Below are 15,922 nucleotides of genomic sequence, written 5' to 3'. Positions count from 1 at the left end.
ATATACCTAACGTACCCAAGCTAGAAGTATGAAAATGTTTTTTAAAAAAAGAAAAAAGAAAAAGAAAAGAAATTTGAGGGGAAAGGAAATTTTCCGAAAACACCTCTGTCACGGAGAAACTGAGGGTGATAGAGAAAAACTGATTGCAGATTCGAATTCTACGTGAAAAGTTCTATTAGAATCAGGCATTTTCTCCCGTATGCCAGAGAAAAAGATTTTTTTTTTCGACTAGTGTAATAGGTACTATTTTCAAACTCAGCAACCGTTATTCAAACCGGTTAACGTTGATCGCAGATATTAAAAATACTCACATCCGTATATTATTTAATACAAACGAAAATTTTACCTGCACATTTCTGCACAAACGATGTATAAACGATCGCGACAATTTGTGGTTCAATCGAACATGGTGGGGCTAGCACTTAGACAACTCCCCTTTTTTTCGTTCTGTCCACGCACCTGATAGCGTAGAAAAAAAAACTTTCGCCTGCGTATTACTGCCCAAACGATGTACAAACAATTGAGATAATTTTCTTTTGAATCGGAGTAGGGAGGTGCTACCAATTAGGCAGCCTATACTTTGTTATCGTTTTGGCGCGCTCGCAATTGTGTACAAACGAAAATTTCGCCTGCAAATTTCTGTACAAAACCGTAATAAACCAGTGCGACAGTTTGTGGTTGAATTCGACATGGTGGGAGGGCTATCAATTAGAGAGCCCATAGTTTGTTATCGTTTTGGCGGGGCCACTTTATGTGCAAACGAAAATTTCAGTTGCACATTTATGTACAAAGGCGTACAAACAAGTGCGACAATTTGTGGTTGAATTGAACATGGTGGGAGGGCTACCATTTAGACAGCCCCCACTTTGTTTTCGTTCTGGCGGTGCCCCTAATTGTGTACAAACCAGGGCCGGCGCGAGGGGGGGTCGAGCCATGCCACCGCCCGGGGCGGCAAGTCTGATGGGCGGCAAAATTTGAAAAAAGAAAAGAATACAGGGGCGGCAAAATTTGAGAAAGAAAACAATAAAAGGGCGGCATGTGAAAGAACCGCCCAGGGCGGCAAAACTTCTAGCGCCGGCCCTGGTACAAACGAAAATCTCGCCTACACATTTCTCTATAACTATATTCAAACGATTGCGACAATTTGTGGTTCAATTGCACATGGTGGGGAGCTACCATTTAGACAGCCCCCCACTTTGTTTTCGTTCTGCCGTCGCCCCCTAATTACGCAAAAACGAAAATTTCGCCTGCATATTTATGTACAAACGATGTACAAACGATTGCGACAATTTGTGATTGAATTGAACATGGTGATTGGGCTATCACTTAGAAAGTCCCCCACTTTGTTTTCGCCCTGGCGGCGCCCCTAATTATGTACAAACGAAAATTTCGCATGCACATTTCTGTACAAACGATGTAGAAACGATTGCGACAATTTGTGATTGAATTGGACATGGTGGGAGGGCTATCTCTTAGACAGACCCCCACTTTTTTCGTTCTGGCGGCGCCCTTAATTATGTACAAACGAAAATTTAGCCTTCACATTTCTGTAGAAACGATGTGGAAACGATTGCGACAATTTGTGATTGAATTGGACATTTGGGGGGGGGGCTATCACTTAGACAGCCTCCAATTTGTTTCAGTTTTTACGGCGCTCCCATTTATGTACAAGCAAAAATTTCGCCTGCACATTCTTGTACAAATGATGTAGAAACGATTGCGACAATTTTTGCTTCAATTTGACATGGTGAAGTGCTACCATTTAAACAGCCCCCACTTTGTTTTCGTTCTGGCGGCGCCCCTAATTGTGTACAAACAAAAATTTCGTCTGCACATTTCTGTACAAACGATGTAGGAACGATTGCGACAATTTGTGATTGAATTGGATATGGTGGGGAGGGCTACCATTTAGACAGCCCGCACTTTGTTTTCGTTCATGCGGCGCCCCTAATTGTGTACAAACAAAACTTTTGCCTGCACATTTCTGTACAAAAGGTGTAGAAACGATTGCGATAATTTTTGATTGAATTGGACATTTTGGGGGGGCTAACATTTAGACAGTCCCCCACTTTTTTTCGTTCTGTCGACGCCCCTAATTGTCTAAAAACGAAAATTTTGCTTCCAGATTTCTGTACAAACGATGTACAAACGATTGCGACAATTTCTGATTCAATTGTACATAGTGGGGGACTACCACTTAGACAGCCTCCACTTGTTTTCGTTCTGGCGGCGCCTCTAATTGTGTACAAACGAAAATTTCGCCTGCACGTTTCTGTACAAACGAAGTACAAACGATTGCGACAATTTGTGATTGAATTGGACATGGTGGGGGGCTTCCATTTTGACAGCCCCCCACTTTGTTTTCGCCCTGGCGGCGCCCCTAATTGTGTGCAAACGATAATTTCGCCTTCACATTTCTGTTCAAACCATGTACAAACGATTGCGACAATTTGTGATTGAATTGGACATGGTGGGGGCTACCACGTAGACAGCCCCCACTTTGTTTACGTTCTGGCGGCGCCCCTTATTGTGTAAAACGAAAATTTCTCTTGCACATTTCTGTACAAACGATGTACAAAACGATTGCGACAATTTGTGATTGAATTGGACATGGTGAGTGGGGGGCTACCATTTAGACAGCCCCCACTTTGTTTTCGTTCTGACGGCGCCCATAATTGTGTACAAACGAAAATTTCGCCTGCACATTCGTGTACAAACGATTGAGACCATTTCCGATTGAGTCTGATAAGGGGGGGGGCTGTCTAAATGGTACCTCTACTGTAATTAAATTCACCTTTACTGTAATTAAATTCTTCCTCGAGAAAATCTGTAATCAACACTGTCAGTAGCTACGTCGTCGACTAATATACCTTAACAAGTACAGCTTTATTTTCGTATATTTTTCAACAGTTAACCAATTTAAAACTATCGCAAACAAGAATATGTAGTCAACTTCTTAAATACTTCGTTCGCAGGAACCCATTCAGCGTGTGCAACAAGCAAAAACAACATGTTTGGCGTCTCACAAATGAAAAAGGGGAAAAAGAAAAGCAAAAGCAGCACGGCAGTGCCTTATCGCAGTCAGAGCTGACAACATAGTTTCGGTCGTCACTAACGCCAATAGACCTACTAGCGGTGTACAAGAGTTATACAGTTACAATATACGTTGTGCCACAGTAGCGCTCCAGGCGGAATGTGCACGAACTACAAATGAATATGTTCCCTTACAAGCATCAGACACTGTTGCACCCTCTTTACTTTCTACACATCATTTTTTCTCCCACTTTTTGACCTTGACAAGCAGAAGTACCAGGCTTTCCGAGTTCACAACCATAAACTGTTTGTGTACAGAGTACGTTTTCAGTTCTTCCAATGACTCTGCGCGCGAAGAACAGGGGTGATGATCGGACTACCGAATACGGCAGTCAGAAACACCGGTTGCAACTTTAAATGTAAAATACAAATATAGAGCCTCGACAATGCCGTGAGGATGAATATATATATATATATATATATATATATATATATATATATATATATATATATATATATATATATATATATATATTGATTGATTGATAGATAGATAGATAGATAGATAGATAGATAGATAGATAGATACCTAAATAAGAAATGTTCTTTTAATCTTTATATTAATATATATTCATAATGTCACATTGTTATTATTTAATTTCATATGTAGATTGATACATTCGTGTATATGTTGATTGCATGTTCATATTAACTTATGTCTTATTCTGGAATAGGTGTAATAAATGTTTATAAAATGGTACTTAGAGAGTCTCTATTACATTATTTTTATCCAAGTCGATACGCTGTCTTGTACGTATGTGAGTGTGCTTGAAAAAATGATAAACTTAGTTTTTAAGTGGTAGTATTAATATTGATTTACGATTATAGTGTTTGTGATATATATGTAACAATATACTAATACATGACGGAGGTCATGAAGAAATTGCTAATTCAAAGGTACGAAACATCGGCTCTATAAGAGAAACCAAAAGAAAATGATGAGCCAGAATAACGACGGTCTTTTCCAGAGATCTTACAATTGTTCTTTTGTGGAAGATATATATATTACTTCGAATTTTTTTCCTGACCGATTCAAATGTGTGGTGGATTTTCAATATAGGAATTTAGATAATAAGTAAAGGTTATGTAACGTTTGGAAATAACAGGCAAACAACTAAATTAAACTTTTTCGTCACCCGGGTTGGGTCGGGGCAACTACCAATCGCGTAGTTGCCTGGATCCAGGTCAGGGTTGTATGAGTGAACATGTGTCTCTTCCGAATCACTTCAACATCGATCCTAAGTAATAGCATTTGAATATAAATTATCTTTTAATAACTATTCGAGTTTCTTCACCATATTCTCATATTCATCTAGTAATTCCTTCTCCTCTAACTTCTTATATTCCTCTTCTTTCCCTCGTTTTCCTTCCTTTTTCTCTCCTATCTTCTTCTTCCTCTTTCTCACTCTTTCTTTTCCTATTTCTATTACAAAACTGAAACGAGGGAATTGTCGTTTCTGACTGGGAATTGTCGCTATTGACACGGTCATTAAATTGTTTTAAAGTTTCTTCGGAGGTCCGATATGAATTAATCAACCATAACACAAGCATCTGAAGTTAGAACTCTAAAATCCATTTATTTAATTTATATTTGGATAAATTATCAAAATTACAAAATATTTCAATTTGAATTCGAAAGTATAGCGACATTCAATTCACTTCCCATTGCCCCTTTTCATTGGTACCGGTCTTGTGAAAAACTGCTTATTCCATATTTCGCTGAAGAGCAAACTCTTTCATATTGTAATGATATTTGTAATTTAATGGAACAGTGTCAAATACAATACAATTGATCTGATTGGAGGTTGTTTATCGATTCATCTAAAAACAGTTTAAAAGCTGTCCTATAATGGTAATACATATGCATCTCTTGCAACAGGCCACTCCACTTCCGTAAAAAACGCGGGGCCTCGGTGGCTCAGTGGTATAGCGTTCACCTCTGGTGCTTGGGGTATCGGGTTCGATCCCAGCCCCCGCCAAGTGAACTTTGTGGTGGACAAACACCGTGTGCGTGGGTTTTCTCGGGGTTCTCCCGTTTCCTCCCACTTTGTTCATTCCACCATTTCATTCATTTCTCATCTTCACCGTCTCCTTTAGCCTAACCGGCATAACCGTGGGACGTAAAACTCAAAGATTTCATTTCATTTCATTTTTCCGTAAAAAACGCATGAGAGTCTGACATTAGTACTGGAGAAAATAAGATATGAAGAATACGGGTGGTTGGTATGTGGTCACTTGAAAGTGCTCTTTATGTTATTGAGTCAACAAGAAGGTTATATAAATATCTAAGTTTCCTTTGCTTATGAAACATTCGTGACAAAGAAAATCAGTGTACCGAGAAACAGTGGCCACAAAGAGTTGCTCTCCAACCTTGAGTGGAAAATGTGACGGAGAACCTAATGCCTGCCAATAAAGTTCTACTACCACCGCTCCACATCAAGTTGGCTCTTGTAAAACAATTCATCAAAGTTGTTCTTAAAGATGGTGAATGCTTCAAGTATCTGTGGTCCAAGTTTCCAGGTTTATCAAATGGACAACTGAAGGAGGGCATTTTGGTTCAACCTGATATAAGGAAACTCGTCGCCCACCATCGTTTCCATGAAAGTATTAATGATACTTAGAAACAAGTTTGCATTGTTTTCGTAGAAATTGATAAGTTCTTGGGTAATCGGAAAATGCCAAATTACAGGGAAATTGTGAAAAAAGGGTGGTAGCGTTCCATGAGCTTAAAGATCCATTTCTTGCATTCTGATGGTGACGACTACTCCGAAAACTTGGAAGCTTACAGTGAAGACCAAAGGGAGAGGTTTCATCAAAACTTAAAGATAATGCAAAGAAGGTATCAAGGCAAATAGTGTTAACATGATGACGGACTATTGTTGGATGTTTGTCAGTAACATTTCAGTAACATTCTAAAAACATAAATGCGCCAGGAGAAGTCTACAAGGCAAAAAGAAGTGCTTCCATAAGCATCAATGACAGGTAACCTTTATTCCAATTTCATAAATGGATTATATTTAATAATATAATCTTACAGCTGCATCAACGATAGATATTACAATGATTTTGAATATAATATTTCATGATGCGTAGAATAATTTGGGTGACATTTTGTTTAAATGCAAGTATAGCACAGGGTTGCCAACCAAAAATAAAGAAATGTTTTTTCAAGAAAGGGATTCTTCCGGATATTATCGGTACCTAATACCCACTCTGGTACTGGATACCGGAATTGTGTGTAATATTGTGTGGAATCATGGTATTAGAGGAATGAGTTGATATAGAATTTATTTCTTTGCTGCAACTATGGAGGTTATAGGAAATTCCTAAATTAATTAGGACGGTCTAGGGAAATTTTCAGGAGGAAATAGGTACAAAATATATTTTTCCACACTTTAGTTTTACCCCACCCTGACCAAATTTGCAATTATGTTTCCAGTATTTAAAAGTTATTTTTCGAATATAAATTACGTTTTCATTACCCATGTTTGCTAGTCCACAAAAAATCGGATTTTTTTATTTATTTTATTATTATTATTATTATTATTATTATTATTTGCTTTTAGAAAAGATACTTTTTCCCATTTTCAGTCCATAATTCCCCAGCGGTAAATCTGACTAACAATATTCGTACATTTTTGAAAGGTGTGGTCTCGGGCGATTAAAAGAGGTATAACGCGTTCCTATACGATAATCAGGGACGGGACAATACGTCCCTAAATACCAACTTACACAATAAATGAAAACATTGACGAATTTTTAAGGGAATTATTCATTTGCCTGAAAATCTGACGTGATGGAGGGCAATGGAGGTCGTTTGCTGTTTCAGCACGTCGAAATCAATAAGAATCAGCAAACATATGCAGGGCATCAGAAACTAAGTTTAATTTTGCAGACGTGTGTTATTTTGAAGCTGATCAAATAAGAATTTTTATTACGACATTGAATAATTTTAATAATAATAATAATAATAATAATAATAATAATAATAATAATAATAATAATAATAATAATAATAATAATAATAATAATAATAATAGTGTACATTGGTTACTACGAGCCCACTTTTTCCTCCTCCCAGTACTTTTGGCAAATATTATTTAACACTGTAGGATAGCGCAAAGTGAGATTGAGTATTGTCTTTGGTCAGGCTTTTATGACATTTAAAATCATAAAAACTTACATCTAAAAACTTACAATCTAAAATCTTGCATCTAAAAATACGTCTCTTCTATCTTATAATGTCCCCATGGTAGAGTAGTTATCCCATTCTTTAAAACACATCTCTTATCGTCTACACAAATTAAAGCTAACTTATTTACTTCTATACTGTACAAATAGTGCTTATAACTTCTGATTAAATTCATCTTTTTATAATATTCTTTTTGATTGAATAAACAGTCTTTATAATTGTTAAATGATAGTTCTTTACTTACAACATTTTTCTTAACTCCTTTTGTTTTTATACAACATTTATCTTTTTCGAACCTGATTGAATCCATTTTTGATCTTAAACCAACAAATTCTTCTACGATTGTTCCTTTAAGCTCATCTTTCATCTTACCAAGTATTTTCTTATTGACCTGTGGTATCTTATATTTGTTATCTTTAGAGTAATCACTCGTGTCGAAGTAATCAATATAATTTTTCATATCCTCGTACACATCTTCTGTTTGAATATGGTATATATAACTATCGGTATCTGTATAACATACTTCTATTTTGTCTTGGTATTTTGGTTTCATTACATTATAATGGAAATCATACATTAAATGCTTTGATAAATCTAAAATTGACATACCTACATCAATCGGTTTGTTAAATTGCACTTTAACCTTGTTCATATGAACAGCTACTAAATTTTCCGTAAAAACTGTAGTACTCTTATAATTTGGTTTTGCTACAAGCTTCTCGTATTTTTTCTCATCACTTAGAAGTTTAATATTAACTCTCTTTCTAATATTCTCCATAGTCATCCCAAATACTGAATTATTCATGAGCTTATAGAAGTCCTTTTCAAAATCATTTGCTGCTTTCGTTCTCATCTGTGTGTTTAAATCAATATATTTCTTTAACCAATCTGATTGTTCGAACTCTATTACTCGATGTATCTTCTTAAGTTTTAATCCAAGTGAAAGACATTGTTTTAGGTTTCGATAGTGAATTACATATTTTTCTTTGTCATATAGGGTCGTTAATAGCTTTGATTGTTTTGAACCAGGCGGACATATGTTTTGAGGAGCTAGTGGATAGTCTTTGTGATAGTTATGTAATTCTTTTGAATATTCAAGTTCAACTTCTAATAACTAACCAGTATCAGAATTATCAGATATAGTTGTGAAGTCTATTTCTCTTATCTCATCTTCGCTTAACCATCTAAATCCCTTATACGGTAGATATTGAGTCATTGCCCACCCATACAAGTTATTAGCATCTAGGTACATTAAGTAAGAATCTTCTTTATTCTCATCGTAATCTTCCATATACTTATTATTTGCGTTAACATATCTTTTTGAGCATTGACTAATCCCGCCTCTTATACCTTTCTCTACCATTAATACCATATCATAACCACACAACAATTCTAATTCTATATTTGAATCTTTAACATTGCATCCATTGGATCAAGGTCATAAGCTTTAAGACATGTTTCCCTAAAATTTTCAAATATATCTGCTAATAATAATACATCCGTTTTTAAATATAAATCATGGTATTGTCCGAGATTCTTAATGTTGAATTTTTCCCATACTTTCTTTGCATGTTCATAATCTTCATCACTTATGTTTGTGTTGTTAAGCTTGTTGTAGAATGCTTCCTTTAGCGGTAATTTTCTTTCTCTAAACCTATTCCAATCGTTAACATAATCATATGGGTAAACACCTTTTCTTATTGCAAGTTGAAACTGTTCTTGATTAGGATAAAAGTGTTGGGTATGTATCATTTGTTCAGGTTTTAAGTTTGGTGAAAAATTTTCTAAACTAGAAGCCATAAATCTAAATGAATCTACAAATTTCAATTTAATAGTTCCAACCTTTTTACTGAATGATATGTATCTTTCTTCGTTATTGGGTATTAGATCTATTTTTTCTTTACTACATCCAAGCTCTTTTATAAATAAGTGAGAGTCATATCCTGTTAAGTTATGTATGATCACTGGTACAAACTTTGGTACTCTAACTTTGAAATTGCAGTTATTACATAGAGGTGCTACAAATTTTCCTGTTATAAGATCATGATGCTTAACTTTATGATTTTCTTTAGTATACTTCTGCTTACAGTAATAACAACATTTAGATTTATTGAACTCTTTTCTCCGACTTTTTGTTAATGGTAATTCGTTATTTTGTTTGTATATGTTCGATATGTGTTTGGCTTCTTTTCATAACAGTCTTATAAATTTCTTAGCAGCGTTCTTATCTCTATACAAAACAGGATTGGTTTTACTTCCATCTCTCTATACTACATAATAACAAAATCCAGATGCTTATGTTGTTGATATTTCTGTGTATATGATTCGTTATCCGGATAACATTCTTGACAACTCATAACTTTATGTAACAAGCATTCAAAATCAGCATAAATTACAAATGTCATTTTCATTGTGTATTGGTAGTTTTTAAATTCAACGTATTTACCTTCTTCAGGTATTATTATTTTTACTGGCTCATTTGACGAACAATCTTGCTCATGTTTATTTAAAGCGTCTTGGGAGTAAAAGTATAACAAACATCTATCACATAAATATTTTCGAGCTCTCTTTTTAGTTAACTGTGCACATACTAGCCTACTTAAATCCTTAATCCAACAATAATGTGTTTTAACTTGGTCTTCATTTTGTTCTTTTATATATAATAAATTGATATGATTTTCTTTCTTGTTTTGTGTGTGATGGAGTATATAGATTGAATAGTCTTCATCATACGTATACACATTTATAGAAATATTTAGTAATTTTTCGGCTTTTGGGATGTCACTTAGTTTTACAGGATAATTGATGCATTTTAATTTTTTTCTAAGTCTATAACAACATGCTTGTACTTTGGTGGTCGTTGTGGATGTTTTTCAACAGGTTGTAATACAGAAGCAATTGAATACAAGAAACACTTTTAATCTTTGTTCTTTACATTTATGACTGCTTGTTTATTTTTAATCTTATCAGTTAGATCTATGTATGTTGATCCTCTATATGGTGTATATTTGACGATTGCTAGTTGTAAAAAGTTAATATTTAAAAGAGCCCAACCAGAACCTCTAGCTTCGAACTCATCCATTCTTGTTCTTAATCTTTGTTTCATCTTAGTTATTTCTTCTTTTAAATTACTTGATTGATATATTTCTTGGTTTTCAGTGTTAAAATAGAAGTCTTGAGTTTCTTCACCTTTCTTATATGCACAACTTATATGAAGATTAGCTTTCAATTAACTATGTTTACTTAAGCTAATTCGTAATCTGTTTAATATAGCTTTAGATGTTGGAGTAATATATTGTTCGAGTGGATCTTTTGGCTTATAATCTGTTTTAAATCTCCATGTTTCTAATCTTGATTTTAATGCAATTTTTTGACGTTTTACATCGATTGGTATTGATTCAACTTTGATTCTTGGTTCTTCAAAAGTCTCTTGTTTAAATGGAAACAGTTTTCAAGCTTTTTTTCTACCTAATCTCTTAGGTTTTGGTTTTTTCAAAAATGTCTTCTTGAAATGGAAATGTTTGGTTAAAGTTTAATCTGTTTTGCTCATCTTCATGTTCTTTAATACGGTCAATAAGTTCTGCTTTTCTTAATCGGGAATAACATTTTATCCCCTTTCCTTTACATAAGCTTTTCAATTCTATAATTGTATGTTTAATTAAATTATTCATTACTACCTATCGTTTTTTCTTTTCACTGGATTATTTCTAATCATTTTTATTTTTCCTAATACAGCACTTAACATTGTACACTACTGCCATTGCCTACATATATTACATGCTGTATTAGAACATGGCTTTCATGGGAATAACCCATCAAAGTTACTAATGATATAATAAAAGTTAATTCATTTTTATGATTATTACCATAAAAATATTTCACAAAGTTACATGATTAAAATCTAGTTTCTAGATTCTAATTCAAACTCTGTATCACGCCTGCTAAATCTATTATTGTATTCCTTCTTACTCTTGTACTTTAAAAATATTCTCATTTTCTTTAAATCATCATATACTTGCTCCGTACCTTCTTTAAACCTATCTGGAAGTAAAGTTTTCATTTTGTTATTTAAATGTATTAATACTTTTTCTCCAGCTTTGGTTTTAATAATTCTCCAAGATGTAATTTCATATGCTTTGTTTTTCTTCAGCTCAGCAAGTTTAATAGGCTGAAGCTCTTTGTACTTACTTTTATCAGTTAAGTAATATGTAGGCATGGTTTAAACGAGTAGTATATTTATTATAAGATGATTTTTAGAGTTTTAGAGAATATTTTCCATAAAAGATTTACTACAAATTACACTTCTTTACATTTTTAAATTCTTTCTCTAGCCCAGGTTCTTATGGGTTCTAAAACAGGATCATCTTTTATTGAATTTATTAAATCAGTATCATTTCTTAAAATTTCAAGAACAGTATCAAAAACATGTTGCGCATCATCATCATTAAGATAAATAACGTCTTGAACAATTTCGTCAAGATGCTGATGAAGAAATAAGGGTCTAGTCAAAAACCCCACAGCCAAAACCCCCACACTCAAGAAATGTCAAAACGACCACACGATCGGTCATAACCCCCACACAAATGGACAAATCTCCCAAACGCACGAAATCTTCCATATCATCATCATTGTAGTATGTAGGATTAGTAAAGTCTTCCATATCATCATCATTGTTGTATGTAGGATTAGTAAAGTCTTACATATCATCATCAGAATCATTTTCTCGATTTTGAAGTTCTTCTCTACATAGATGGCATGTATTATGATTTCTTAACCAGCGAGATATACAATCCTGACAAAACACATGACCACATCTAGTTTCATACATTCCACGTTTTTGTTCTTGGCAAATAGGGCATTCATCGTTACAGTTTTTTAAGTGTTTTAAATCGAGTACACGTTTACTAGCCATCTCCCATTTTTTTTATCATAATTATTTTTGTTAATCATTTTTATATCTAGTACAACAGCTAATACTCATTATGACTAGAAAATCTCGATGTCTATTAGTATATCGTATTAGGACAGGACACTCATGGGGATAACCCATCAAAGTTAGCAATTCATTTTCACTCTTTACATGGCTTTTATGTAAATAGTTTCATAAAACACCGCTGCGACTTAAGAAGAATCTACTTCATCATAACTTTCGTAACCTTCATAGCCATCATTATCATTATCACTTTCACTATCCCAATTTGATTCTTGTGAGTGTTCTGCACTCTATTTTTCTTTTAATATCAGCTCCTTTTCTTTGAATAATAATTGTTTTTCTAATAGTATTGCTAAGAGTTTAAGATCTTCGTGAATTAGTTTAAGTCTATCATGTAATAAATCAAAATGTTTCTCCATTTTTATTGTATAGAAAATCTTTTTTTAACTTTATTTCGTTACCACCTTGTTTTACTGTGTCAGATGAGTTTCTGAAGTGGTCGAAATCCTGGCAATGGAACGATTTGTTCGTATTAAACAAATTATTCTAGTCATTTTAACTTAAACAATCATTCGTCTATCTTCATTTAAGCACAATCATCATTCATCTTAGCTTAAACACGAGTGGAAAGTTTCGTTCCTATTAAACAAATTATTCTAGTCATCTTAGGTTAAACAATCATTCATCTATCTTCATTTAAACACAATCATCATGGACGGTTTAGATTGTTTTGTTGTTTGAAGAGTAAGTTGTGTTACCCTTATCTCATTCAAACTAGCCTTTTATGGTTATTATTCCATAAAAGACAACATTTATATTTACATTACAACATTACTTTTATCTATCCAATTATTATGTGAATCATCAAATGCTAACCATTTAACGTATACGGTACTATCTTTCTTTCTCAACACCTTCTCCACCAATTATTCATCTTTAGGTTTCGTCTTTAATAGTTCTGGCTCGTAAAATCTACCTTGCACATCTTCTTCTAAATCTTTCATTCTATACGTAGGCGGATTAGATGGAATAACTTCGCTAATAACAAATTCTTCTGTTGACCAATTAGGTGTATATCCTTTCTCAAATAACCCTTTCGATTTACTTATTCGAACATAATCGCCTAATTTGTATTTGGGTTTAACACGCTTATATTCTTTTTGATACACTTTCTCCAATATTGTTCGTTCATTCTTCTTGTTAACTTCTATAGGCTTTAAACCAATTGTTCTATGTACTCTATTATTATATTCACTAACCAATGTTGGCAATATCTCTATCCATTTATGATTCCCTTGTGTTGTAAATTTCTTCCACATGTTTTGTTTAAGTGTTCTATTAAATCTCTCACCAACAGAAGCTTTCTTACCACTATAGGTTGAGTAATGATTAATCTTATTTTCCTCCACCAACTTCTTAAATTCTTTATTGGAAAACTCTTTGCCTTAATCAGTTTGTAAGTTACTAGGTTTTCTCGCTCTTAATATGGATTCAAATGCTTCTGTAACATTCTTACCACTCTTATCTTTAACAGGAACAGCAAACGCATATTTCGAAAACACATCTATAATCGTTAGCAAATACTTATAGCCTTTTTTTTAATTTGGAAACATCTTTTAATACCCCGCTATCTATTTCTACAAGATCAGCTTGCCATAAATCATCTATACCTTTAACAATAACACTTAACCTAGGATAATTTTTTCTGGAAGGTTTGTGAGTTTCTTCTATAATGTCTTCTCTAATACCTTTACCTTCTTCTAATCAATCTTTCTTTTTAACGAATTGAGATTTAGTAACACCACATATAGAACAAATACCTTTCTTAATATATCTTCCATTCTTTGTTTGCTCTATTCTAATGGTATTTTTCTTCGTATCTGTTGATTTCTTGCACTTAACACAATACATCCTATTTATTGTATACAAAATCATTTAAGTTCTTTTCTATGTAGATAATAACAGTTAATAATTGTCCTTCTTGGAAAGCTGAATTTTTATCTGCTTGAAACGTAATTATATCACCATTCTTAACGTCTAAAGGAAAAGTTTCAACCAAAGTATCGTTCAAAAATATATGTAGATAGTATTTATCCAAACTTAATTCCATATGCATTATTTTTCCATTATAGAGAAACTTATAACCATTCGATAGATTAAATATTCTAAAGATTAGGTCTTTAACATTCTTAGTTCTCAATCGCCATAATAGATTTATAGTTTCTTTCTTCATAATGAACATATTTGCTTCTTTGTTTGATTTTTGGAAATCTTCTTTTGTAACAAAATTATCTATATCATTCTTTCTAACAACATTCTCTAACTGCGATGACATTTCTGCTTTGTATTTATTGAATTCTGATATAGGAACCTTTGCACTAAACAAAAGAACTTCTTCCATACATTCTTTCGGAAAAGTGTTAATATCATCTATCTTTATGTATGTGTTTTTTAATGATTTTAATACATTCTCAAATTTCTTTCTACCACTTTCTAATTGACTATTTATTGATTCAAGCTGATGAAAAGTTATTACATCTTGTTGATCAATAGCATCGGCTACGTTAACAAGTCTTTTGTTTTTAAAATCAACCCATGTTGTATTATTTGTTGTGAAAACTTTATCTAGATCACTAAGGTTTCTCAAACTCTTCGCTAATGGTATCATTCTTCCAACTTTTAACATTACCAAAGATATCCATATTTATTATATACAAAATTTATATCTATTAACAGCGAGAAAAACAGTTATACGAGCTCCACCAAAATCAATCAAATCACCATTCTCATCTCGAATTGAAACTTTGAAATTATTAAATTTGTTTTGATATATTGGGAAAAATAACTTTTCTCTAGGCTCGTATATAATTGGTTCTCTAAATTCTGCATTTGTTCTAAACGTCACAATTAAATCTGTTTCGTTGTGTATGGTATCTTTATCTTTTAAAATCATACCTTCTGCTAAATCACAGTGAATATTTATAGTATCAAATGGGTGGAACCTAGGCGGCTTATCTCCAACATGTTTTGAGTTTCTAATTAACTTCTTCTCACTAAAACCCAATACAGTGTTAATGGTATCTAAGGTTATATCACACAACCCGCTAAATATTTTAACTCTGTTTTTCTTTCTATCTTTGATTAATTCAATAAAATCTCCTAAAGTGTGATTAAAACTATCGGTGTATGGAAGAATTGATATAATATGTTCTTCTAATTCTTTTAAATTATATCTGCCAGGTTGAACTATGAGTTGCTTTGATAATTGTTTATCGCTACAAATTTTTTTAACTTATTATTTTTCTCTGTAATGTTTGGAGTTAAGTATGTTGTATAAATTCCTGCAAGAGCTATTTCTAAGTTGTTTTCAAATGGGTAATGCAAAGACATATTTAATACAGATGAATAACCATTTAAATTAAATACTTTCATTTATTATATAATAAATAATAAAATGGATAATTGGGATATTAAAGTAAGGTTAACAGAAAAACCCACAAAGAAAAAGAGGGACGGTGTGTGGTTACCTGATGATATAAGATGTCTAATAGTTGGACCTAGTGGATGCGGAAAAACAACACTAATGATTGATAACTTTTTACTAGCACCAGATTGGCTTAAGTATACAAATGTTTATATCTATTCTAAAAGCCTACATCAACCTAAATACCAACAGCTAATACAACTTTTTCGTGATATACAAT

The 15,922-nt window shown here is 33.1% G+C and overlaps 1 protein-coding gene across 1 annotated transcript in view; it reads right to left on the bottom strand.

Annotated features, from left to right (window-relative positions):
* The window catches only part of LOC145682004 (hemolymph lipopolysaccharide-binding protein-like), a 114,088-nt gene that overhangs the window by 74,389 nt on the left and 23,777 nt on the right, over nt 1-15,922 (bottom strand). The gene's annotated exons all lie outside the window — the stretch shown is intronic.

Source organism: Thermobia domestica, chromosome 3 (assembly GCF_964235325.1).
Source record: "Thermobia domestica chromosome 3, izTheDome1.hap1.1, whole genome shotgun sequence".
Taxonomy (NCBI): domain Eukaryota; kingdom Metazoa; phylum Arthropoda; class Insecta; order Zygentoma; family Lepismatidae; genus Thermobia; species Thermobia domestica.
This window is presented reverse-complemented; position numbering and strand designations above follow the sequence as displayed.